At 41.7% G+C, this 25468-nt stretch overlaps 1 long non-coding RNA gene across 1 annotated transcript in view; it reads left to right on the forward strand.

The window, feature by feature from the left end:
• Window positions 1–364: 364 nt before the first annotated feature.
• The window catches only part of LOC122790364, a 42961-nt gene continuing 17857 nt past the window's right edge, over window positions 365–25468 (forward strand). The window contains exon 1 of the long non-coding RNA XR_006363004.1: window positions 365–926. This is a non-coding gene — a long non-coding RNA (uncharacterized LOC122790364). The remainder of the gene's footprint in view (window positions 927–25468) is intronic.

Raw genomic sequence — 25468 nt, forward strand, 5'->3', positions numbered from 1 at the left:
GATGAAATTGAGGAAGAGAAGTTTCAATGAAGGAAACGGAAAAATAGTCCATGCCATAGCTAGAACGGAATGTCATTTTTTAGTATTCATTGAATTTTATGTAAGTGTGACATATTTTTCTTGTGTGTTTGAGAGTATCTCTGCATTATAAAGCTTAACACCCATGAAAAAGATAAAGCGTAATTAGAGTAAAGTTAAACATTATATGTTATGATTAAAAGATGACCTTTGCAACAGAGGAATCTTTATTGTCAGTCTGTACAAAAATGTTGCAGAGAGTTGTATATAAACATAACATACATGCCCTTTCACAAGATAAATTCTAAAAAAGGTCTCTCTCTCTTTCTCAAACACACACGCAAGCTGGGGAGCAGGGCCATAGCGCATCTGTCATTCTGAATTAGAATTAAAGACTTTCAAGGACTTGGCATACTGAAACATGACAGGCAGAATTACTAGTGAACACGTAACATGTATCACACAGGCGAGGTGCTTGCAGTAAGAATGGATTAGTGTAGTGTTCTCTCTCTCTCTCTTTTCCCTGGTGATGTTTTTACATAATTAATGCCTCTTTCTCTCTCTTCCTGCTGAAATGTGGAAGACAGCTCTTGATTAAATAAATTGTGCATCAGCTCTCTTGGGTAGCTGGAAATGCATCTCACAATCCCTAAACCATAGAGGAACAGCTCTTTCAACTCTGTCTGTCTTTCTCCTCCTCTTTTTTCTCAGTCTCTCTTACTGTATACACTTTATTTCATGTCGTCCCAACCTCATGCAAAGCCTATGGAGGTAATGCGTCTGGACCCAAGCATTCTCGTATTCCTTGTCTACCTTATTATTCTACATGAGCTAGTGTGCGGTTGGATGGAATATCAGAGGCAGGCAGCCAAGCCGAAGAAGCAAGTAGGTCCTGTCTGGTCCTCTCGGTAAGTGAATAGCACATCTTTTTATTACATGCTTTAGTTAGCAGCAGAACATACGGAACAGATCTTTCTCTCTACATCATTTCCACAGAAAAAGCAAAACATGCATTTTGTGAAGTAAAATATCATCTTTATACTTGCTTTTAGGTGAGACAGAGACATGTTTTATATGGATGTTTGTTTGGATAGTAGGGAGATTTCACAAACCATTAACACATTACTGTTTTATAGGCACTGTAAGGCTGTGTGAGCTTTACTGTGAAGCTATCAGTCTCTGTGACTAAATCTTAAGCATATTTTGTGCAGCTTGATTTACATTTCTTTGTGTCTCACTTTTGTATTTATGACACCTTTACTAGTTATCTTTGGCTTTAGCCTTCTGATGCACTTTCTGCATGGTTTGTAAAGTGAAAATGACAGAGCTAACAAACTGAGTCACTAAACTGCTTCTATTACTGGGGAAGGGGAAGGGGAAAGATGGTGGCAAGGTTTGCAGAAGCTGTTTCTTCTTTGGGGCTGTATTGTAAATGAAAGACTGATTCATGGGAAATAAAATCATGAAAATCTCTTTTGAACCCTTAATTTCATGCAGTCACCAGAAACTTGCATTTCTTATTTTACAATTATTCTAAAATATTTTTTGATTTATACACAGCGAAAGTAGGAAAAAATATAAACAACACAGAATCCATTTAATTGAAATAAAGTATGCATATGAAACTGATGTATTTTTGTAGGGTGGCAGAGTGATGCAGTAGTTAATAGTGCTGCCTCACAGTGTGTGGGTCTCTGGTTCAGTTCTCAGCCAGGGTGCATTCTTTGCAAAGTCTGCAAGTTCTCCAGGTGTCTCTCTGGGTTTTCACCTAGTGTTTCAGTTTCCTCCCACATCCCAAAGACATGCTGTAGGTGAATTGGCATTCCTCCAAACTGGCTGTAGAGTTTGTAGTGGCTGGTTGTTGGGAGCAGAGTAAGGCATAACAGAGGCAGAGCATATTCCAAATGATGTATCAAAATGCTTTACCCACTGAAATTAAGGTTTTAGTTTTTATGGTGAGGGATTGGTCATGTTTATAACACAGGGTCTTGAGATATTATGATAAAGTAAGAGTCTGGTCTTTGTATACTTCAAGAGATTTAAAGAATACAGCACAGCATGGATGCATTACAGCTGCATGCATCTCTGTATTAATTAATGATATTGACTGTGCCAGGATACAAATGATCATGTTTTTGGCTCCTTTTTAGGTTTATGAGTGTTTATGGCATGTTTTGTGTCAGTGATTATGGTCTATCCTGTTCATTTACTCTTCAGAATGTTTGTTTGTGTCTTTCGGCTTTTCCCGGTTAGGGGTCGCCACAGCGGAACTCCGGTCTGCTAATGATTGGCAGTAGATTCTGTGGCTGTAAAACATGACAAATAATTATAAAGTAACTTGCCTGTATGAACTTCGGAACTTTATGCCCATATATCAGTAGGAGTCCCACAGTTTTTTAAAAGTTCGGCACACTTAATTTTCTCCCATTTTGAAAATCACTGTAGTGCATTTCATCGACTTTCTACTGGTAATAGCTTGTGGGGCTGGGGTAATGGCCTAACAGTATACCATTGTATAGTGAAATTTAGCTTAAGAGGAGAATAGTTACTTTATTATTGACACTTTGATACCAAAAACTGATAAAATTAAAGTTTATAAAGAAATAATATGCCCCAAAAGTTAAAAAAAAAGAAAAGGAAAGTGAGGGTTTAATAAGAGACTGAAAAAAACACTCTGAGAGTTGAAATAGATAGGGATGAGTGGAGGCATCTGTGTTTATAAGCTAGTTTAAAATATTTGCATGCAAGTGCTTCCACAAAATATTTTTATTATGCTGACTGTTGTAATAAATTGATCTGACTCTCTCAACAGACTGTTGGAGGTTGTGAATCAAGGAGAGAGGGTGTTGGCCCAACATTTTGGGAGTGTAACTCTTTGGAACTCCTTAAAGACTTGTAGGGAGGTTTAGATAATCTCTGTCTACAAATGATGCAGCTATCACTATCCCTGGTTTTCAAACAACGAGGGGCTTGTGGGATTATGTGTAGGCATAAAATCATATTGCTTACATCACTAATGACAGTGGAAAAGACATGAATAACAAGAAATTGGAAATGGGAGTAGGCTCAAACGTTAGAAGACATTACAATCATGACACAGGAGATATGTTAACTCCAAAGAAGAACCAGCTAAACAGGAAGGATGCTGAAGAATCTTGCATTTGGATTACTCATTAAGATTCTTATTGGAACAAATTGGGTAGACTTTAGGACGCAGTATTATATCATACTGGACCCTACATAAGAGTTTGAATTAATTGCCCCACAGGCATCCGGGCAAAATAAGATCACTTCCGTAAGTAATAAAGTCAAATAAAGTTGCTGGGAAGTAGAAGCAAATGAATAACTTGAGTGAGAAAAATAAGACCCAGTTGGGAATGTTTCATTTTTAAGCAAGTGCAGTATAGAATATACTGTTTGTAAGTTTGTGACTAATAAGAGTGATTTATTGACTGGCACCAAGTTCCCATGTAAGGAATAATTCTCTTGTAGTACTGTAGCAGTGGCATATATATTTCATTGCATTTGTGGCTTGGCTTATAGAAGGAAGCCAAAAAGAAAATATCAATTTAGAATTCAGGAGTATATAAGAAATATGCATAAAAATATGAAAACCCAGTTGCTGAACATGAGATAGCAGTTAATAATGGTGAGATCAACATTGATGAGAGCTTTTGTTTTAGAATATGTTATACTTAATAAAGGAAATGGTGGCACATTTAAAATATCTTAATAGATAAGGAAGCTAATTTTGAAGTATCACACTTTTAAGTCCCAAAGTACGTATTAAGCAGCTAAACTGGAAGGTCTTAATTAATTGCATTTAATTGTTCTTAACTGTACTTAATTGATTCGCTTAATTATACTGTAGAATTTCTGTGGAGTGTGTTGAGTTCCCAGAAAGCATTAGATTGAATTGCTGGGACAGAACTGTAATGCTGTTAGAAAGTACCATATAGCCAGATAATTATTTATTTACTATTTTTTATTTTCTTGTGTCATGGATTCATAATTAATTCTACAGAGAGCTGGTAATACTGAATACAGATATTTCTCTCAAACAAGTACTTTTCTATTTTCCTTTTGTTTTTTGCATGAAGTCTTCTGTAAAACATTGATAAGAAAATATTGAAAGAAAGCCAATACCAAGTTATATATGGAAATGTGAAAGTGAACCTTATTGAACAAGTAGTTTGTCACATTTTAGTTGTTGTTGTGTCTTTCGGCTTTTCCCGGTTAGGGGTCGCCACAGCGGCACTCCGGTCCGCTAATGACTGGTAGTTGATTTTTACATGCCGAGTTACCAGCCCTGACGCACAACCTTCAACGAAGGTACGCCCATTCACGCATGTCTCCACGCAGAAGACGCTCTAACTGAGAATCGAACCGGACAGCGTCTTACTGTGAGGCGACAATGCTACCGCAGCATCACCACCGCGGATCTTAGTTTGTCACATTTTAGTATACCATTAAATCTGAATTTGGTATTTTTTTTTTAATCTGTGCTTTTGAGTACATTGCTAGCTATCCCATCACAGCAAGCACGATCAGAAAAAAGTAACATCTGAATGGTACTAAACATTTGTAAAACTTGATAGCAAATATTAGCCTTGAAAATTAATTCTACTCTATGCTTCAAAAAAAGTCATGTATGAGCTCACAGTATAAATTAAAAGTTATTTAATCCTTAACTGTGTCTCGCTGTCAGTATAAAATTGCTCGTTCCCAAACTAAATAGAATTATTCATTCAGTATCCAATAACTGCTTTAATGTGTACAGGGATGTAGGGAGACAAAGCCTATCCTGGCATTCAGTCCTGTAATAAAGAGAATTATATCAGCTGTAAAACAACATACATCTCTTGCATGCTTAGAATTAGCATTCATGGTTCTGAATGGAAAACTACAATTAGGTTAAAGCTTATACTGTCATGACATAAATCCGAGGTTATAGACAAGTTCTACTATGTATTATTGAAGATTCTAGCCAGAGCAACTCTGCAAATCATAGAAGAAATTTTCAAAAGCACTATAAAATGGTAACAGTCTGTTCTATGCCATATGTGCCAAAACACAGGTGGTGTAAAGCAGGCAATATGACAGAGCAAAATGTTTGCAGAGAAGTCCAGGGCATACATTTATGAACCATTTAGTTAACTGGAAACCATATGTAGGTATTTTGTGGAGGGCAGTTTTCCACAATCCCATGTAAGCAATTTCTGCCCCTGCACCCACTATGCTGATGTAACTAAGTTTACAATCACTACACATTGGGCCTGGGAAGAGCAGAATTTCCATTTCGGTGGTGACCAATTCATGTTTTAACTGATTGTGTGTTTGTGCATAATACTCCTGTCTGCAGAGGGACATAAAGATGAAAGAATGTAAACAATGCAGCAACAAGTAAACTAGAACCAGTAGACCAGAAGAGGGATAAACAAATGTTATATATATATATATATATATATATATATATATATATATATATATACACACACACATATATATATATATATATATATATATATATATATATATATATATATATATATATATGTATATATATCAATCTATCTTGCTGTTTTAAAAATAGTGACTCTCCACTAAAACTTAACTTTTTAAACAGGTAAAACTTAAGTTACCTACTTTCACATCTAACTTCTCTAGTGCACACTGCAGTGTTTAGGATAAACCATTTTTTTCCATCTTACCTTTAAGCATCCCTGTAACTAGCACTTGCTCTAATATCTGCTGGAAAGCACTGGGAAGCCTAACTGATACAAGCACTCAACTCTCCTTATTAATAAGGAGAAATTAATCATAGGCACTAAACATCCTATAATTGCAAAGTACCTTGCTAAGGTAAGGGAAAAGAGCTCCTGTGCTTTTCAAGAAAAAGCACCAAACCAGGCATGTCCAAGGGTCAGCTTCCGTTGACTTCTCCTGTCCACCTGGTGAATCTGGGCATACTGGGGCAATGCAACAATTGTCTCATGTACACAGACAACCCTCTCCTCCTACCATCTAACACTACAACCTATGAGAGATGCACTTACATAGCCAAACTGGAAGCAAAGCTCTCTCCACCCAAGATTGTGCTAGACAGTCAAGAGGAGAAGGTTAACACCCGCACTACACCTCAAGCAACACATAACCCTTCTAAACTCACACCACCAACACCCACACATAGCAACACTAAATCCACATATGCGGAGGCCCATAACTGTAACCTGCCCAAGCATTAAAGACCTCCGAAGCTGAAATGCAAACAAACACCAATCACAACCAAAGTGTAACATAGCTCACAACACCAGTGTGCCACCCAGCAACAGCCTCTAAAGGAAGACAAGGTACCTAACACTTTAGTCATAGGTGACTCTATAGTCAGGCACACTGATGTCCCACTCACCAGGCTGAGCAAGGAGAAAATTACAGTGAGCAGGCTGTCGGGTGCCAGGATCCCCCACATAACTCATGCACTCAAGTCACTCCACAAGTACAAATATGACTCTGTCATTTTCCATGTTGGAGTGAATGACTTGAGACATACCTCCCTGGACTACATGAAGAGAGACATGGAAGAGCTCTCAGATCATGTGGCCCAGGCAGGTATGCCCCTAGCCCTGAGTAGCATCCTGCCTTTGCCCAGAATGATATCACAATATAAGGACAAAATGATTGACCTCAACAATTGGCTAAGCTTCTGGTGTCATTCAACGGGGTTCCAGTATCTGTCTGCCTAGGACAACATGATTGCCAGAGATGGTCTGCACCTGTTGCCCCTGGGATTCAGGTTACTGGCAAAGGCTCTTGCCACCCCTATAGTGCCTTTTTCAGGCAAAGTTCAAAGGACAAAACCACCACCATAACAGATACAAGCATGCAAAATCTGAAGGCAATGCTACTCAATGCCAGAAGTCTAAACCTCAAAATGCACTCTCTTGAGGCACTCCTAAAAATGGAGAACATCGATATCTGTGCAGTAACTGAGACCTGGTTCAAGACTGCAGAGAGCACCCCTCCAATACCAGGCTACAACTCTTACCACACTTTTCGGCCACCAAACCAGGATCAAAACACTAAATGTGGAGGAGTGTCCATATTCAAACCACCAGGTTAGTTGACCAACACAATGCGTCTGAAATTCTCCAGGTGCAACTAACACTAGGCAAGACTGCTATCCAAATTGTAGCTTGCTACAGATCCCCCACCATGCCCCAAGATTCTCACTACACCTTTCTAAACCTACTGGAAAATATTAAAATACACCCAAGCACCCTAATACTGGGTGAGTTCAACTACCCTGCCATTAACTGGGAAAACTACTCATGTACCAACACCTTTGCCCAAACGTTCTTGGAATTCATAAATTCCAATGCCCTGGATCAACTAATCCATAGTCCCACCAGGGGCTTCAATATCCTAGACCTGGTCATTACCAACATGGGAAATTGATGCTCCACACCTATGGTCACCCCCTCGTTGGTCAGATCAGACCATAAGCTAATCACCCTTAACATCCACATCCCACCCCCACCCCCCAGTAAGGAAACCTCCATAAAATACTTCTCTAAAGCCAACTTCATGCTACTCAAGTCAGAAGTTACAAACTTCATGACACCCATGCAGATGGGAACTGAAAGTTCGACTGCTGAGTCCTACACTAAGGCACTGTACAAGCACATCCACTCATGCATGAATCGTGCCATCCCAAATAGAACCAAGATGCTCTCGTCCAAAAAAAAGGAAGCCAATCTAGTGGTCCCCTGCTATAAACAAACTTTACAACAAAAGGAAGAAACTGTTGCAGAAAATAGGAAAATCCCAGAATGCAAAAAACTCCCTTACCAGCCTCAGTAAGAAGCTGAGATCCCTCATAAAATCCTCCAAAGCTAGTTATGAAAATAAAATTGCCAAAGATTCCAAGTACAACCACAAGGCATTCTATAACTATGTCAAGAATCTAAATGGCAATGCTCAGATCTACAACAGAATGGCATTAAATACCCTGATCCCAAGGATATTGCCAATATCCTGGCAGAACGCTTCAGTGCCAACTTCACCTCCCCTCTCACCCCTTAAATGGCCCATCTCAATACAGGAAGATTGCCAAATTCCGGTAATAACGGCCACACAGGTAAAAAACGCACTCTCCAAAGCTAAGAATACAGCATCCATGGGACCAGATGACATCCCGGGCTGTGTACTATATGAAATACAAAATGAACTGGCACCTCATCTAAGTGCCATGTTTAATCATACCCTCACATCAGGCTTCATGCCCACTGAGTGATGCACAGCTACAGTTATCCCACTCCACAAGGGGGGATCCACCTTGGATCCCAGGAACTACCGCCCCATCAGTCTGATGAGCCTGATCTGCAAGGCCATGGAACGTATTATCATGGAACTTATAAACAAAGACATTGGCAACCTTAAAACACTGGACCCCACCTAGTTTGGATTCATGAAGGGCCGATCTTGTCTCCTCAACCTGATTGACTTCTTCCAATCAGTCTCCAGAGCCATGGACGAGAGTAAGACAGTCCACACAGCCTATCTGAACCTTGCCAAGGCATTTGACACCATCCCCCACTCTGGAATCATAGATAAACTTACTAAGCTGGGCATTAATCCCTACGTGACTCGATGGGTTGCCAATTGGCCTACTGACAGAACCCACACTGTAAAAGTAGCTGACTCCAAAGCCAGCTACAGACAAGTGACAAGTGGAGTACCTCAGGGTTCAGTCCTGGGACTTCTTTTGTTTAGCATCTACTTCTCTGAAGAACAGGCCAACTCTAGGGGACTTTGGCTAACAAAGTTCGCAGATGACTGCAAACTGGGAGCCATTATTGAATCCCCAGATGATGTCGATACTCTAAAAAAGGGCCTTACAGAAACAGATGCTTGGTGCCAGAGCCATGAGCTCAAGCTCAATGCCAAGAAATGTATAGTTATCCCCTTTGGGAAAAAACATGCACCCACGAATTACCACATAGGTGGCAGTACACTAAACACCGAAAGAGTGATAAGAAACTTAGGGACACAGGTGGACAGTGGTCTCACCTTCAATAGCCACAACAGTCAGGAAATCCTTCTATGTGGCACACCTCATCACTAAGGGCTTTTCATCCAGAAAAAAGGAGGTCATTGTCCCACTGTACTCATCCCTCATTAGACCCATTATAGAATACAATGCCCCATTTGGTATGTACCTCTCAAGACATCTGCAACAACTGGAAAGGCCGCAGAAATACCTCACTAAAAGAATCACAGGCCTAAAGCAGATGCCCTATGCTGACTGCCTTAAGAAACTCCAGCTATACTCTGTCACATATCGTCTACTCCGAGACGATCTCTGCTTAACATACAAGACCATGTCAAACCCAGAGCTGTTGGACATGCTACACTTAAAGAAATCCCAATCCCTCAGAGCCACATGCTCCAGGGATCTAAACCTTGTCATCACAATAAACAAAACATGCTGGAGGGATAGGTTCCTGACCCAGAGACTCTCCAGACTCTGGCATAGACTGCCCATACATGTCAAGCAGAGCACCTCTTTGGCCCTCTTCAAAAGGAACCTTGATGATTGGATGGGAGAAAGGAAATTCACCCCAGGGATCACGTCCGTCACCCTGCTAGACAGGGGTCAAGGGAAGTAAATAGTGTGGGAAGAAATAGCCAGGGAATTGTTATGGCTAGGCTTGTATAGGCCCTAGGGCTGATAGCTTAGTACCAACCTATGAACCTATATCATGGAAGTCAAATGTCAATAAAAGAAGTACAGCCTTAAGCATATGTATAGACTCAGGGCAGTTCTGAAACTTGTGCTTGTCATTAACAAGAAATATTACATACCTTAGCAAAAGAAAGGAGAAGGCCTTTTGTCACCAGTTGAAATTCAGCTGATAGAACCTATCTGCCCAAGGGCATTTATAAGCCTAGCCAGAGTGTGTTGACTTTCATCACCCCCTTGGAGTAGTTCCCTGTGTGTCTGACCAGCAGAGCCACTAGTTCCCTGTGCCTCTGTCCAGCAGAGCCACTGCAGTGATCCCCGGGGTAAATTTTCTGTTTCCCATGCACCAGTCAAGGTTTCTCTTGAAGAGTGCTAGTGTGGGGCTCTGCCTGATGTATACTGGAATCTTGTTCCAAAGCATGGGGAGTCTCTGGGTCAGGAATGTATCCCTCCAGCATGTTCTGTTTATCATTGTGGTAAGGTTTATATCCTTAGAGAGTGTGGCTCTCAGGGATTTGTTTTTTTTTTTAAGGTGGAGCATATCCATCAATTCTGGGTCGGACATGACCTTGTATGTCAAGCAGAGATCACCTCTGACTAAGTGGTATGCAACCGAGTACAGCTGGAGTTTCTTTAGTCGGGATGCATAGGTCATCTATCTGAGGCAAGTAATCCTCTTGGTGAGGTACTTTTGTGGTCTTTCCAGCTGTTGCAGATGTCTTGTAAGGTACATCCCAAATGGGGCATTGTATTCTATAATGAGTCTAATAAGTGATGAGTAGAGAGGCACAATAACCTCCTTTGTTCTGGATGCAAACCCTTTTGAGATTAGGTGGGCCACATAGAAGGATTTTCTAACCACCTTGGCAATATGATCATCAAAGGAGAGATTGCTATCAACTTGGGTCCCCAGATCCTTTATTACTTTTTCTGTATTTAGGGGACTACCACCTATGTGGTAGTTAGCCGGCACTTTGTTTTTTCCAAAGGGGATGACTATGCACTTTTTGGCATTCAACTTGAGGCCATGATTTTGACACCAGGTATCTGTCTCAGTGAGACCCTTCTGGAGGGTGTCTGTATCAGCCAGAGAATCAATTATGGCCCCTAGTTTGCAGTCGTCTGTGAACTTGGTCAGCCAAAGTCCTCCTATGCTTGCCTGTACCTCTGAGAAGTATATACCGAACAGGAGGGGTCCTAGGACTGAGCCCTGGGGGACGCCACTTGCAACCCGTTTAGAGTCGGACCTAGAGTCTGCAACTCTCACCGTGTGGGTTCTGTCCATGAGCCAATTTGCAATCCATCTCGTGATGTAGGGGTTAATGTTCAGGTTGGCGAGTTTGTCTATAATACCAGAATGGGGAATGGTATCAAAAGCCTTTGCGCGGTCTAGGTAGGCTGTGTGGGACCTCCTTACCCTCATCTAATGCCTTAGTAACTGTCTCAAAGAAGTCCACCAGATTTAAGAGGCATGATCTGCCACTAACAAAGCCAAATTGGGTGGGGTCCAAAGTTTGGAGATTCCCAATGCCTCTGTTAATGAGTTCCATGATGATGCGCTCCATAGCCTTGCAGACCAGGCTATTCAGGCTTATAGGGCGATAGTTCCCGGGGTCCGTTGTGGTGCCACCTTTGTGGAGTGGAATAACTGTTGCTGTGCACCACTCTGTGGATACATAGCCTGTAGATAGGCTGAGTATGAACAGTGTGTTTAGGTGAGGGGTTAGTTCATTTTGGAGCTCTTGTAAGACACAGCCTGGGACATCATCCGGTCCCATTGAGGCTGTGTTTTTGGCTTTGGATAGGGCTGTTTTAACCTGTGTATCTGTGATTGCTGGGGCCTTACATTCTTCTGGTATGGTTATGGGCCCTTTAGGGGGTGAGAGGGGTGTGAAGTTTGCACTGAACCTGTCTGTCAAAATGTTGGCAATATCAGTTGGTTCAGTGTATTTTGTGCCATTCTGCACCAGCTCAGAGCAGATCTGAGAGTTTCCACTTAGGTTCTTGACATAGCTAAAGAACACTTTGTGGTTATCTTTGAAGTCCTTGGCAATTTTTCTTTCGAAGCTAGCCTTGGATGATTTAATGAGGGGTTGTAGTTTCTTGCTGATACTGATCAGGGATGACTTTCCTTCTAGGGATTTTGCTCTTATCTGTACTAGTTTCCTCCTATTGTAGAGCCTGTTTATGGCAGAGGTCCACCAGACTGGTTTCCTTTTCTTGGAGGAGTGAGCCTTGGTTTTACTTGGGATAGCATGATCCATGCATTCCTGCAGATGATCATAGAGTGCCTTTGTATAGGTTTCAGCAGCTTGGACAGCATTGTCCATTGGCATGGGGGCTGTGAACCTTTCCACCTCGGTCTTAAGCAACAGGAAGTTTGCTTTTGAAAAGTTTTTCACGATGGTTTCCTTGATTGGGGTTGGGGGTGGAATGTGACTATCCAGAGTGATTAGTCTATGGTCTGATCTAACCAGCGAGGGGTTGATGTCAGGTGTGGAACACCGGTCGCCCATGTTGGTGATGACCAGGTCCAATATGTTGTTCCCTCTGGTGGGGGTGTTGACCAGTTGATCCAGGGCATTCGAGTTTATAAATTCTAGGAAGCATTGGGCAAGGGACTTGGTACTTGAGTAGTTCTCCCAGTTAATGTTTGGGTAGTTGAAATCACCCAGTATTAGGGTGTTTGGTAGGACCTTCATATTTCCCAGTGTCTCCAGAAATGCAGAATGGGGGTCCTAGGTCATGGTGGGTGATCTGTAACAAGCCACAATTTGGATTGCAGTTTTGCCCGTTGTTAGTTGCACATGGATGATCTCTAATGCACTGTGCTGCACCACTAACCTGGAGGTGTGGGTATCCTTGATGAATATGGATACACCCCCACCGTTTGTGTTTCGGTCCGGGTTCTGTGGCCGAAAGGTATGGTATGGGTTATAGCCTGGTAGTGCTGGGGTGCTCTCTGGAGCCTTAAACCAGGTTTCTGTTACTGCACAGATATCAATGTTCTCCATACTGAGGAGTGCCTCGAGTGCGTGCATTTTGAGGTTTAGACTTCTGGCATTGAGTAGCATTACCCTCAGTTTTTGGTTACTTGTGCTATTTATGGTGGTGGGTTTTTCTATTGAGCCTTGCCTAAAAAAGGCACTATGGGGGCAGCAAGAGCCTTTTCCAGTATTCGAAAGCCTAAGGATGACAGGTACAAGCCATCTCTTGTGAAGCAACATGGCTTGTCGAGCATGTCATCCCAGGCAGACAGATACTGGATCCCCTTTGAATAACACCAGAAACTTAGCCAATTGTTGAAGTTGATCATTTTTTCTTTATACTGTGGCATCATTCTTGGTGAGGGCAGGATGCTACTCAGGGTCAGGGTCATACCTGTCTGGACTACATGATCAGAGAACTCTTCCATGTCTCTTTTTATGTAGTCCAGGGAGGTACATCTCAGGTCATTCACACCAACATGAACAATGACAAAGTCGTATTTGTACTTGTTCTGGAGTGACCTGAGTGCTTCTGTTATGTGGCGGATCCTGGCGCCCGACAGGCAGCTAACTGTAACCTTCTCCTTGTCCAGTCTAGTTAGTGGGACATTAGTGTGCCTGACTATAGAGTTGCCTATCACTAGTGTGTTGGGTATGTTATTTTGCCTTAAGGGCTGTGATTGCGTGGCACACTGATTATGTGAAGTATGTGTTTCGTGGTTGGTGATGGGTTGTGGAGGTTGCTTGGATGTCTGCTTTGGAGGTCTGTGTTGCTTTTGCAGATTTTTATTTAGAGCCTTCAAGTATGTTTTTGTGTATTTATGTGTGTTATCTGCCTTTGTCAGTTTGTTAGGTCTATGTGAGACTGGTGGTGTGTTGCAAGTATTACCCTTCTCCTCTTGACAGTCAGTTACAGTCTGGGATTGAGAGAGCTTTGCCTCCATTCTGGCTGTATAATTGCATCTCTCGCATATATTACTGTTTGGTGGTAGAGGGAGAGGGTTGCCTGTGTACATGAGGTAGTTGTAACATTGCCTCAAAATGCCCAGATTCACCAGTTGGACTGGAGAGTACACCGGAAACTGCTCTTTGGACATGCCTGAATAGGTAGAGTGAGCTGTTTTCTGATTGACTGGTGGGACGAATACAGAACTTTGTCCTTCTGGACAGTATAAGGGGGGGGGGCTAGTGCTAGGGGTATTTAGTGCTTGTTATGAGTTTTAAGTAAGTGCTGGGCTGTAAAATGAATGGCTTGAGTGCTAAAGTTGAAGGTTTGTCTAGTTCCAAGGGAAAAACTGAAGAGTAGACTTTTTGGAGTCAGGAATAGTTTAACCCTAGCTAGTGTTTGTGCCTCTTTGGTCTAGTGGTAGGACTTCTGACTTTGAGCAGTAGGTATGTGAGTTTGAAACTGTCCGTCCCAAACTTTGGGAGGGTGGCCTAATGGTTAAGGTGTTTGCCTTACGAACACAAGGTGCATGGTTTGAGTTTCACAAGGGATAATTGGCTAGGCTTGCAAGGGCAGTTAGCCTAGTACTAACCTATGAACCGGCGCTGCCCGGTGTGCAAAACCACACAAATGCAGTTTTTATATCAGAAAGATTAAAGAGATAGAAATTAGCCCAAAATGGCCAATAAAACTACAGTTTCTGGGCAGAAACCACTCCTCCAAGGGCAGGTAGGCTGTTCAGAGGTCCCCACTCTCACTGTTGAACAAAGAAACTTCCTTTTTTGCCCAAGTAAGGTATGGCCAAACAAAGAAGCTGATGATAGGAAAATGTTTGCACAGCACACATACCCTAAAATAAACAACAGGGCAAGCTCAGTATCCATAATGTAACCGACTTTATTTGTATATCCATATGTTTATTTATTAAGAGATAATGAGTGGATTGGTCTGCTGACCCTTGTCAGTAATGACCTAGGCCAAAATCAGTAAAAAAATGAATTCTGTTAACTTCATATAAAATTGAGGACACCTATATGTTGGCATTGCTAATACACAGGATCAGCAGGGATAACTGGCAAATTAGTTTTAAGAAAAAAAAAATTAAATTGGGCAATAAAGTTTTGTTGTCTAGGGTGTCTGAGGCTTGGCTATATTATAATCAGCACATTCCTTCTGGATCACTTCAGACCATCACTTCCTTCGTAAGCTGTGGAAAACTAAATTAACCAATGAGAAGAGTAGGGAGAGCAACCAGCAGGCTGGGAACCTCCATGTGGCAGACATACGATTAAGTGACATAGTTTGGCATTTGCCACAGTGCTGAATCAGCATCCACAAACTCAGAATGTGGAGTAACTGCTGACGATGTTTAAGTATTTTACAGTGGTGAGGATGATGGGCACAAGGCTGACTGTGCAAGTGCTACACAGCTGGACGATGAGCCAAATGTACTCAGAGTCAGCTCAAAAACTCAACTAGATGAAAAGTGTGTGTGTGTTGTCTGCCTGTATGTTTATGTGCACACGCACGCACACACAAACACACATTACAGGAAGTTGGTTAGGAATCAACTTAAAAACCCTGAAATTCTTTCATAAATCTAATGAATCTCAAATACACTTGCTTTTTAAATATACAAACTGCATCTGACATTATCTAAATAGCTGCATTTCGCACAAGTTTATGTGGCAGCATACATAACCTGACACACACTGCTTTTTATTTTGTTTAGTTTTGAGATTTACATAAAGGAACGGTTGCCATGGATCTGTTTAAATTCATCGCTCTATTAGGCATCCATTGCCACAGTACATTTCTTTCATCATTTATTGGACACAGTGAAAACAAAGGCCTTCATAGAGCCAAAAGCTATATTATCAAAATGTCAGGGCAGACTGAAGAGTTTTATCTGATAAGCAGGGTAAGACAGAGGTAGAATTTTTAATCACTAGCCTGCAAGCTGATCACCGATGGAGCATTTTCAATTACTAGCCAACAGATTTTAGCAGGAATATTTTCAGTCACCTGGCAACAAAAAGATATAATAAAAAATGTGCATAATAGCTAATCCTTCTGGTTCATTTATTAACTGATAAGGAGAGCATTTAACTTATTTCCAATACTATTTAATATAATTTCTTGTGGTAGACCCATTTAAAGGTTTTGTTTACAGTGTAACAGCCATGTTTGGGATAGATAATTAAGTCTGGTCCTTAAGGATTTCAGTCATTAATCTCAATTAGTCTGTTAATGTGCAAGATAGTATAAGGCTCTTAAGTGCTGGTGCTTAGAACCAATGAAACAGCAGCATTTCTGAATCTTTTGTAATACCGTTTATTTTTATTGTAGGTTTGTTCTCATTACTGTTGTTATATGTCAGGAACCTATATTTTCCCTAGGGACTTAATTTTAAAATGGACTCCCTGTTATATTTGAAGTTGGCCTACTATACGCAATGCAATCCTGTGTTTTTCAGTGCAACCAGCTCTAATTCACTCTTTTGCAGTAATCATGTACAATTTAAATATTCTTAAATTCATGATTATTTTGAAGTGATATGGGCTAGTTTTCCATCTTTATGTTGGATATTCAGATTTTTTATTATAACTTGTTCTCTGTATTGTTTCTGTTTTTTTTACACAAATGTAATTTGCGGTGGTATCTTAAATGTTAATGTCACTGTAACTGTTTTGCTTTTAATGCTCTTGGCTTGGTTATGGCTTTCTGCTTGCTTTATTCATTTGTTGACCAGGTAGGTGGACAGGTCCAAATAAATGTTTTCAGCCAGAGTGGAGCTGTTCAATTACCTGGTTGAGTAATGGATCGGCAAATATATAAAAAGATGGTGTTCAGTTTAATGATAGTGTGCCAGCCTCAGGAAAAGAACACATGTATCCATTTCTAGATGTCCTTCAAGGATGCATCTGCAGTCCTTACATATGGGTTGTCCTGCCTCAGACTGCCCATCAGTCGGCCGGATTCCAAAGTCTGGGTCCAGCGTCGGCTGATGTCGCCCCTTCCCCGATGTCAGAGCGCCTGGGGTATAAAAGTGTCAGGCGACGCCATTTTCCTTAGTCTTTCTTGCTGTGTGGTGCCCGAAGCAGAAGCAGTTCGCAAGTGCCGGTCGGCCAGCTCTTGTAACTTCAGCTACCGAAGACTTCGAAAAGCTAAGTACCCCGTTGGGGACTCTTTCTTGCCTCAGCCGATGTCAGATCAAACGCTTAAAGTTAATAATTGCTTGACTTGTGGGAAACAAATACCTCATAAGGATTTCCATTCCTACTGCCTCCCCTGCCTAGGCCCAGACCACGACGTCTCGGCCTGTTCTGCCTGTGCCTCCTTTAATCGACTCACTCTTAGGCATCGGTCGGAGTTTGCAGAGGAATTTTTTGGGGCTAGTTTCTCTTATAAAATGCCGTCGGAGACTCCGACTTCTCATTTAACCAAGAAACGGAAGGACAAGGACCGACACACGCGGACCGTGGTTTCGGCTGAAACCGCTCCTAGGCCTGCCGTGAGTGTTTCGGTCTCGGCTGAAACTGAGTCCTTGGTACTTCCGTCCGTAGAAACCGCTCAACCGACAGCCTCGGTCCTGGAGGCCCTTTCTGAGTCGGTTATAGAATTACCCTCGGAAACCGGTGTTCAGGAACCTACCGACACCATCCCCCTAGACAAAACTACTCCAGCACGTGGGGCAGCCAGGCCTCCTGCATCCATGTCCATAAAAGCTTTCACTAGGGCTAAAGCTGCTAAGCAACAAAAAACCCTGCCTCCCAAGTCTATTTCTCAGGGATCCACTACAGGTTCTCAGATACTAAGTTTGGCTGAGGACCTTATTTCCTAAATTAGGGGCTCTCAGCCTCATCTGGACAGGGGCTCTCAACCCCCACTTGACAAGAGGCCCAGGGTTGAGTCTGCTGAACCTCAGTCCTCTGATGAGGCCTCTGATGGCTCTGCTCTATCAGACTACCAGGAGGAAGCCTTCATGGCCTACGAGGATTCTGATGCAGAGGAATCTATTCCCTCTGCCTCCCCTCCTGAAGAGCTGTCCTTTGGGGAGACCCTTCACTCCATGAGAGAGCATTTCCAATGGCAGGGCCAGGAATTCTCCGATAACAGGAAGAGATTAAGGACTTTTCTTCATTTACCTCAGCATAGACCTTTGGCTATTCCTCCTGTTTTAAGTGTCATTGATGATGTGTATTCTGAGTCTAGCACTACCCCTGACACCCTTCCTCCGGCTCCTGTTAAACCCGATAGGTACTACAGGGTCCCGGACCCACATCATTTCCTTTACAAGGCCCACTCTGCTGACCCAGAAACTATTTCCCAGGGTCCTAAAGGGGTTGCAGCTGCCACTTCTAAAAATCCACTCCCGTCTGAAAGGGAGTCCAGGGCTTTAGAGAGATGGGGTAAAAAAGTGTACACTTCTTCCACTCTGTCTATGAGGGCTTTAAACTGCCAATTTCAAAGTATTTGTTAGATGAATTGCAGAAAAAACTGTCTTCGCCTGAACCCCTAGATTGTAAGTCACTTCAGGATCTGGTACATAATTCACAACAGGTTAGCAACCATTTCTTGCAGTGTGGTTATGATGCATTGGAAGCTTCATGTAGGTCAGCAATGACAGGTGCAGTCATACGTAGACATGCCTGGCTGAAGGAACAATCTCTGCCAGATCATGTTAAGGCTAAGCTTCTGGATGCTCCACTGGAAAAGCAAAAGTTATTTGGCTCCACTGCTCAAGAGGTCTTAAAGAAATTTGAGGAAAAGGCAAAATCTGTATAAACAGTCAAAGATTTCCTCCAGGTACAACCACCAAGATTCAGCAGAAATTGGCCTTCTAAGAATTGGTCCTTTCCAGAAGAGAGATTTCAAAGAGGCAAGAACAGGCGTGCCAGAGGTAGAGGGCAAGCTAGAGGCTCCTACAGAGGACGTCAATGGCAGCCTCCTAACCAGAGAGGTAGTGCAGGTCCAACACCTGCTGCACAAGGACAGACTCAATGACTTCACCTTGACCCCGCTGACCAGGGCTCAATTAGAAGCACCTTTGGGCGGAAAGTTGTCTTTATTCTCAAAAAATTGGCACAGTATTACAAGGGACAAATGGACACTGCAAATAATAGACAAAGGATACAGGTTCCATTTCCATACATTACCAGAAAGAAAGGGAATTCCAAACCTGCCACCAAATCAGAGGGCAGAGGCTTTAAAACAAATTGCCAACCTATTGCAAATGAAAGCTATAGAAAAGGTTCCTCTCGCAGAACAAGGCCAAGGATTTTATTCCAGACTATTCCTTGTCCCAAGAAAAGAAAAACAATGGAGGCCTATTCTCGATTTGTCCACACTGAATACTTATCTCATTGTGCCAAAATTCAAAATGCTGACCCTACAGCAACTCTTCCCATGCTGGGCAAGGGGTCTTGGCTGGTAACTCTAGACCTCAAGGTGGCATACCTGCATGTCCCTATCAGACAAAGTTGCAGAAGACACCTCAGATTTCTTGCAGGTTCAGAGCATTATCAATTCTCAGCATTGCCCTTTGGCTTATCTGCTGTGCCCAGAGTATTCACGAAATGCCTGGCATCAGTAATTGCACACTGCAGACTTCAGGGGATTCAAATATACCCGTATCTGGACGACTGCCTTATACAAGCGGACAGCCAACAAACTTTGGAAAAACATTTGAATTATGCCATCCACCTACTACAGGCCTTGGGATACACAGTCAACATTCACAAGTCAAGACTTGTGCCATCCCAAAGAATAACTTTTCTGGGTGCGGAACTAGATACAACCACCCAAATGGCTTTTCTCACAGAAGAAAAACAAAGGCAACTACCGGATTACTTCAAAAATCTAACAAAACAAACTCAGATGACTGCAAGGAAAATCCTGCAGGCCCTGGGTTACATGGCATCGTGCATTCTTCTGATTCCACAAGCAAGGCTGCATATGAGAAAACTACAATGGTACCTAAGGAGTTTATGGTCTCAGCACAATCACAGCCTAGAAGCTTTGATACCACTCATTCCATGCCTTCAAAAGGAATTCCTGTGGTGGGCCCAAGCAAGCCAGTCAAACAGGGGCCTGCCTTTCAGCAAACCAGTAACCAGCCAAACCATTACCTCGGACGCTTCAGACCATGGATGGGGAGCACATATGGAGGACAGATGCATCCAAGGTCTTTGGTCTCAGAAAGAATTGCATGCACATAAACCAAAAGGAAATGCTGGCAGTGATTCATGCAATCGAGGCCTTCAAGCTCTTTCTACATCAAGGCCACCTGCTAATAAGGACAGACAATACCACAGTTATGTGGTACATAAACAAGCAAGGAGGTACCCATTCCTACCCTCTTTGCAGACTAGCAATGAATCTTTGGGAACTTTCCCTAAAACTCAATACAGAGCTGCAATCCCAGTTTGTGCCAGGAAAAGACAATATACTGGCGGACAGCCTAAGCAGAAATACCATGGACCCACACGAATGGATGCTGCACCCAGACATCTTCCTTCAGATAACACAATCATGGGGGAGGCCGGACATAGATCTTTTTGCCTCCCACCACAATCATCAGCTGAAGAAATTCTGCACAAGGACATACCACCCACAAGCATGGAAAGTGGACGCCCTCTCATTCAGTTGGAATACTCTAACAGTGTATGCATTTCCACCACTCCCACTAATGACCAAGGTCTTACTGAAAATCAAGACAGAGCAGCCAAAAGTGATTCTGATAGCCCCGGACTGGCCAAGGCAGCACTGGTACCCACTGTTAAGGAGCCTGTCACACACGAAACCATGGCCTCTACCACTATGGACACTCCTTCTGACACAGCACAATTACAAAACTCTGCATTCCAGCCTGAAAACCCTGCAGCTGACAGCCTGGAGAATACCTTGACTCCTCACCAGGAAAAGCTATCCAAGAGAGTGAAGGATATCATCATGGAAGCTCGCAGACCTTCCACGAGAAAGACATATTCAGCAAAATGGAAAAGATTCCACACTTGGAGCACCGCAACAGGCCTAGATACCACAGTGATGAGCATGGCACATATCCTGGAATACTTGGCAGACATGCTCCATAATGGCTTTTCTTACTCTTCCATAAAAATTCATGCTTCAGCAATTTCAGCAGAATACAATACTGATCCACCTGTCTTTTCTCATCCTCTCCTAAGGCAGTTTCTAAGAGGAATTAAAAACATCAATCCTCCAAGAAAACCACCAGTGCCTACATGGGACCTTAACTTCATGTTGGAAAAGTTGACTTTACCTCCCTTTGAACCAGCAGCATCTTCAGAGTTACAGTTCCTGTCTTGGAAGACTGCCTTCCTTCTGGCCATAACCTCAGCAAGAAGAGTATCTGAATTGCAGGCACTCATGGCAGTACAACCATTTCTTATTTTTCATCAGGACAGGGTCTCCTTGAGAACCAATCCTTCATTCATGCCAAAGGTGGTATCCAGGGTCTCATTGAACCAAGCTATTCACCTGCCTACCTTCTTTCCAAACCCACAAAACAAGGGAGAGAAACTTCTGCATACCCTGGACATTCACAGACAGTTACGCTACTACTTGGACAGAACTAAGACTTTCAGAAAAACTGACCAGCTGTTGGTAGCATATGCTGCAGGCATTCAAGGAAAAGCAATTTCCAAACAGACAATTTCAAAATGGATAGGAAATTGCATTCGATTCTGCTATTCTTATCACGGAAAAGCTGTGCCAGCTAACATCAGACCTCATTCCACCAGAGCTACAGCCACCTCCACAGCCTTCTTAAGAGGGGTGGCTACCAAGGACATTTTAGAAGCTGCTACATGGAGCTCCGTGCATATATTTTCCAAGCATTACAATTTACCCTTATATTCCAGATCCAGAGCAGGCTTTGCTACGGCAGTCCTGCAGGGCATTTTAGCTACACCATCATTTTCTTAGAGCCTACCACCCCCAGCTTGGCTATGGTATTCTACCCATATGTAAGGACTGCAGATGCATCCTTGAAGGACATAGTACAGTTTTGTACCTACCATAAATGTAGATGTCCGATAGGTATGCATCTGCAGTCAGGTTTACCCTCCCTCCTTTCCCTCTGTGGTACTTCTTGGGTACTTATCCCTCTTATAGCTAGCTGGGGTTATCTATTATGGTGTATTTGTTTTATATTACTGTGCATGTTTGCAATATTTTGTATTTCTAACAAATTTAGCCTTCCTTAGAGGGCACCTGGCATCTGGGGCAAGATAAAATGAGGAAGATGGCGTCGGCTGACACTTTTATATCCCAGGCGCTCTGACGTCGGGGAAGGGGCGACATCAGCCGACGCCGGACCCAGACTTTGGAATCCGGCCGACCGAAGGGCTGCCTGAGGCAGGACAACCCATATGTAAGGACTGCAGATGCATACCTATCGGACATCTACATTTATGGTAGGTACAAAACTGTACTTTTCTTATGATCCCCGGAGTTGTGGTCACCCCTAGCAGTAGCCATCTATGCAACATCTAGATATGCAGTGTTCAGTTGCTCTAACAACTGTTAAAAATCTAGAATAAATTATGCAGATAAAAAATGCACCATAGCACCTGTAATTAGATATATTTGATTAAACACAAAATGATAGGCTTCAAAGCACTGAGAGTAAATCCTTAGCAAAGGCTATTGCAGAAAAATGATAGGCTTCAAAGCACTGAAGGTAAATCCCTAGCAAAGGTTATTTCAGAAATGGTAACCTCCATCTTGATGCCATTTCCTTTGTGCAAACCCTGGCTTCATTGTTTGATGGAAGCAGTTGAAGAAAAATAGCAGGTCCCAGTAGAACATTCTTTTTGAATGTTATCCCATGCTTAGTCTATGATATTTATGTCTAAGGCTCCAAAGTGCACAGTGGAGAAAACATTCTCACAATTCCCTAAATATGGACTTTGGATCAAAATATAAATAAAATACTTCCCAATGGCCACTGGTGTATATTTCTTCTTCTTCATCCTCCTCCTTTTGATTAGCAAAGTATGACCACTGTTCTTGTCATGGTTCTAGTTCTTGTTAACAAAGTATGACCAGGGTTATGTTAAGGTTCTAGATCCTCATACTCCTCTTTTTTATTAACAAATAAAGTAAGACCAGGGTTATGTTAAGGTTCTAGTTCCTTATACTCCTCCTTTTTATTAACAAATAAAGTAAGACCAGGGTTATGCTCAGGAACTAGTTCCTAATGCACCTCTTATTTATTAACAAATAGTGTATGACCAGGCATTATGTTAAGGTTCTAATTCCCCTTCCTCTTTATTAAAAAATAAAGTATTACCAGTGGTTATGTTAAGGTTCTAGATTAACAAATAAACTATGACCAGGGGTTATATTAAGGTTCTATTTCCTAATGCTCCACCTTTTATTAACAAATAAAGTATGACCAGGGATTATGTTAAGTTTCTAGTTCTCCCTCGTCATTATTAACAAATAAAATATGACCAGGGATTATGTTAAGTTTCTAGATCCCCCTCCTCATTATTAGCAAATAAAGTATGACCAATGGTTATGTTAAAGTTTTAGATCCTTCACCTCTTTATTAACAAAGTATGACCAGGTGTTGTGTTAAGGTTCTAGTGCCTCATGATCCTCCTGTTATTGATAAGCAGTATGGTATGACATGAGGTGTTAATGTTTTAGTTAATCAAATCTTTGGAATGTAATTTAGGTGATGGTGAAAGTTCTTCAAGAGATGCATCTTTAAACATTGGAAAGGTCTGGGGAGTCCACCAAGTGTGCAGTAACCGTGGTTCTTTGGTACCTTTATGGAAGATAATACTTGTTATCCTCTGATAACGCAACTTGGCAAACTTTCTCACAGTAGAATTGCAGCTTTAGCAGGATATTTATAAAATACATGATTCCAGTGTAAGGAGACGATGTTTCTGAAGATCTGGGATCATGTGATGATTCTTCTGTGGGACTGGAAGACTAGCATTTATTCATGTTAAGATAGGAACCTGGGATATGGATTTGGATTTGGAAATGCTTACCTAATTAGAGATTTGTATAGGAGCAGTGCAAGCATTTTGTGATTGACAACAATAATGTTGTATAATAAAAGGGGTTGCCTTATGGTTTATGATATTGCCATTTTATCTATTGTTCTGAAATGTGCTTTAATCTTGTTGATTGTAGCATGCTTATCTGGAGTCCCATATACCAGTCAGGAGCCATGCAAAAGGGAAAAAAAAAGAATCAGGAATGTAGAATTCGTGCAATATGGGGTTATGAAAATGACAAGTTGTATATTGAAGCAGCAACATGAGAAGATGGTTAAAAAGGTGGAAAGATGTACCTTAAAACATAAAAAGGGAAGCAGATGTAGCATAGTACCTTGGCTCGAATGGCAGGGGTACAGCTGAACAAAAAAATGGAGGGGGGTAGATGGGACATGGTAGGCAGATGAAAAGGAAAGGTTTCAGTTTAGGCTTGAAAACATACTGCTGCAAAAAGATGGTAGTGCAGCCCGGAATGTGCTTTCTGTGGCAGAGGAACAGTTTAATCCATTGGAGGGGTTCTGAGTTACTTGGAACACAGATTAAGGAAAAAAGGCGCAAAGTTTGGAAGGGCTAGCAACCCTGGAGTGCTAGCTACAAATTTCTAACAAAATATGAAAGTCTTAAGGTCCTACTGTTGTTGGTGTCTTCATTTGTATATATATTATTTATTTGTTTGTTTTGTACAAGTTGATGAGCTGGACCATATGGGCCTTTTTTTCATTCATGGCCTACTTGCAATTGTAGATGCACATACAAAAAATAAATAAACAAATATATATATATATATATATATATATATATATATATATATATGTGTGTGTGTGTGTGTGTGTGTGTGTGTGTGTGTGTGTGTGTGCAATCAAAGGCATTTAATTCTGTTATGACTAAAGGGCATTTAAATATGCCCCATCTTGAAATGTTTGCACTCCAAATGCTGAGTGCAGACACCAAAAAAAAAAAAACTGCATGACAAGAGTCAATCTTGAACATCACTCCTCTCCTTTAAACTTCTTTTTTGCAGGGGGCAAGCTCCCTGCACTCTCGATGTGGGGGGCAATCACCCACACCCCACTGAATTTATATATATATATATATATATATATATATATCACCATACCATGGAGAAAAGGGTATATCCTGAAAACTGAGAAATGGTCATCTTGGACATAATGTATGTAAGTCCATTTTCACAGCCATTCATTCTCCATGTTTTGGGACACACTCTACTGGTCATGACATTTCAAGTGTTTACCCTTAAAGACACCATTATAATCACCACTGGGTTTGAATAGTGATATTTCACTTGTATTATCACACATATTTAATTAAATCAACATGTGATTTAGTAATAATCTTAGCTGATCAGTGAAGGCAGAATAAGTGGATGGCTGATAAATTATGCTAGAGAAAGCATTTAAGATCAAGAGAACTATGGTGGTGAAGGACCTATCCCTTCAGGATAGGAATAAATAAGGGATGACACAGGTGCTGAATGAGAGATCAGATGATCTAAGTGAACTTGTGGTTTCTTTACTGTGATCAGATGCTGTATGAACTTGCAGTGTACAAGCTGTTGCTCACTCTTAAGCCACCATTCTAACCAATTCTTAAATGACTTATCTTTTGTGTAAATCATTATGGGTTTTTCTCCCATTTTTGCACTAACATTCTGATCTTCCTTAAATACATTCCAGTTTTTTCCTAATGGCTGTAGCTATAGCTTTGCTATCCA

The sequence above is a fragment of the Protopterus annectens genome, chromosome 16.part0, assembly GCF_019279795.1.
Source record: "Protopterus annectens isolate FY-2018-M chromosome 16.part0, PAN1.0, whole genome shotgun sequence".
Taxonomy (NCBI): domain Eukaryota; kingdom Metazoa; phylum Chordata; order Ceratodontiformes; family Protopteridae; genus Protopterus; species Protopterus annectens.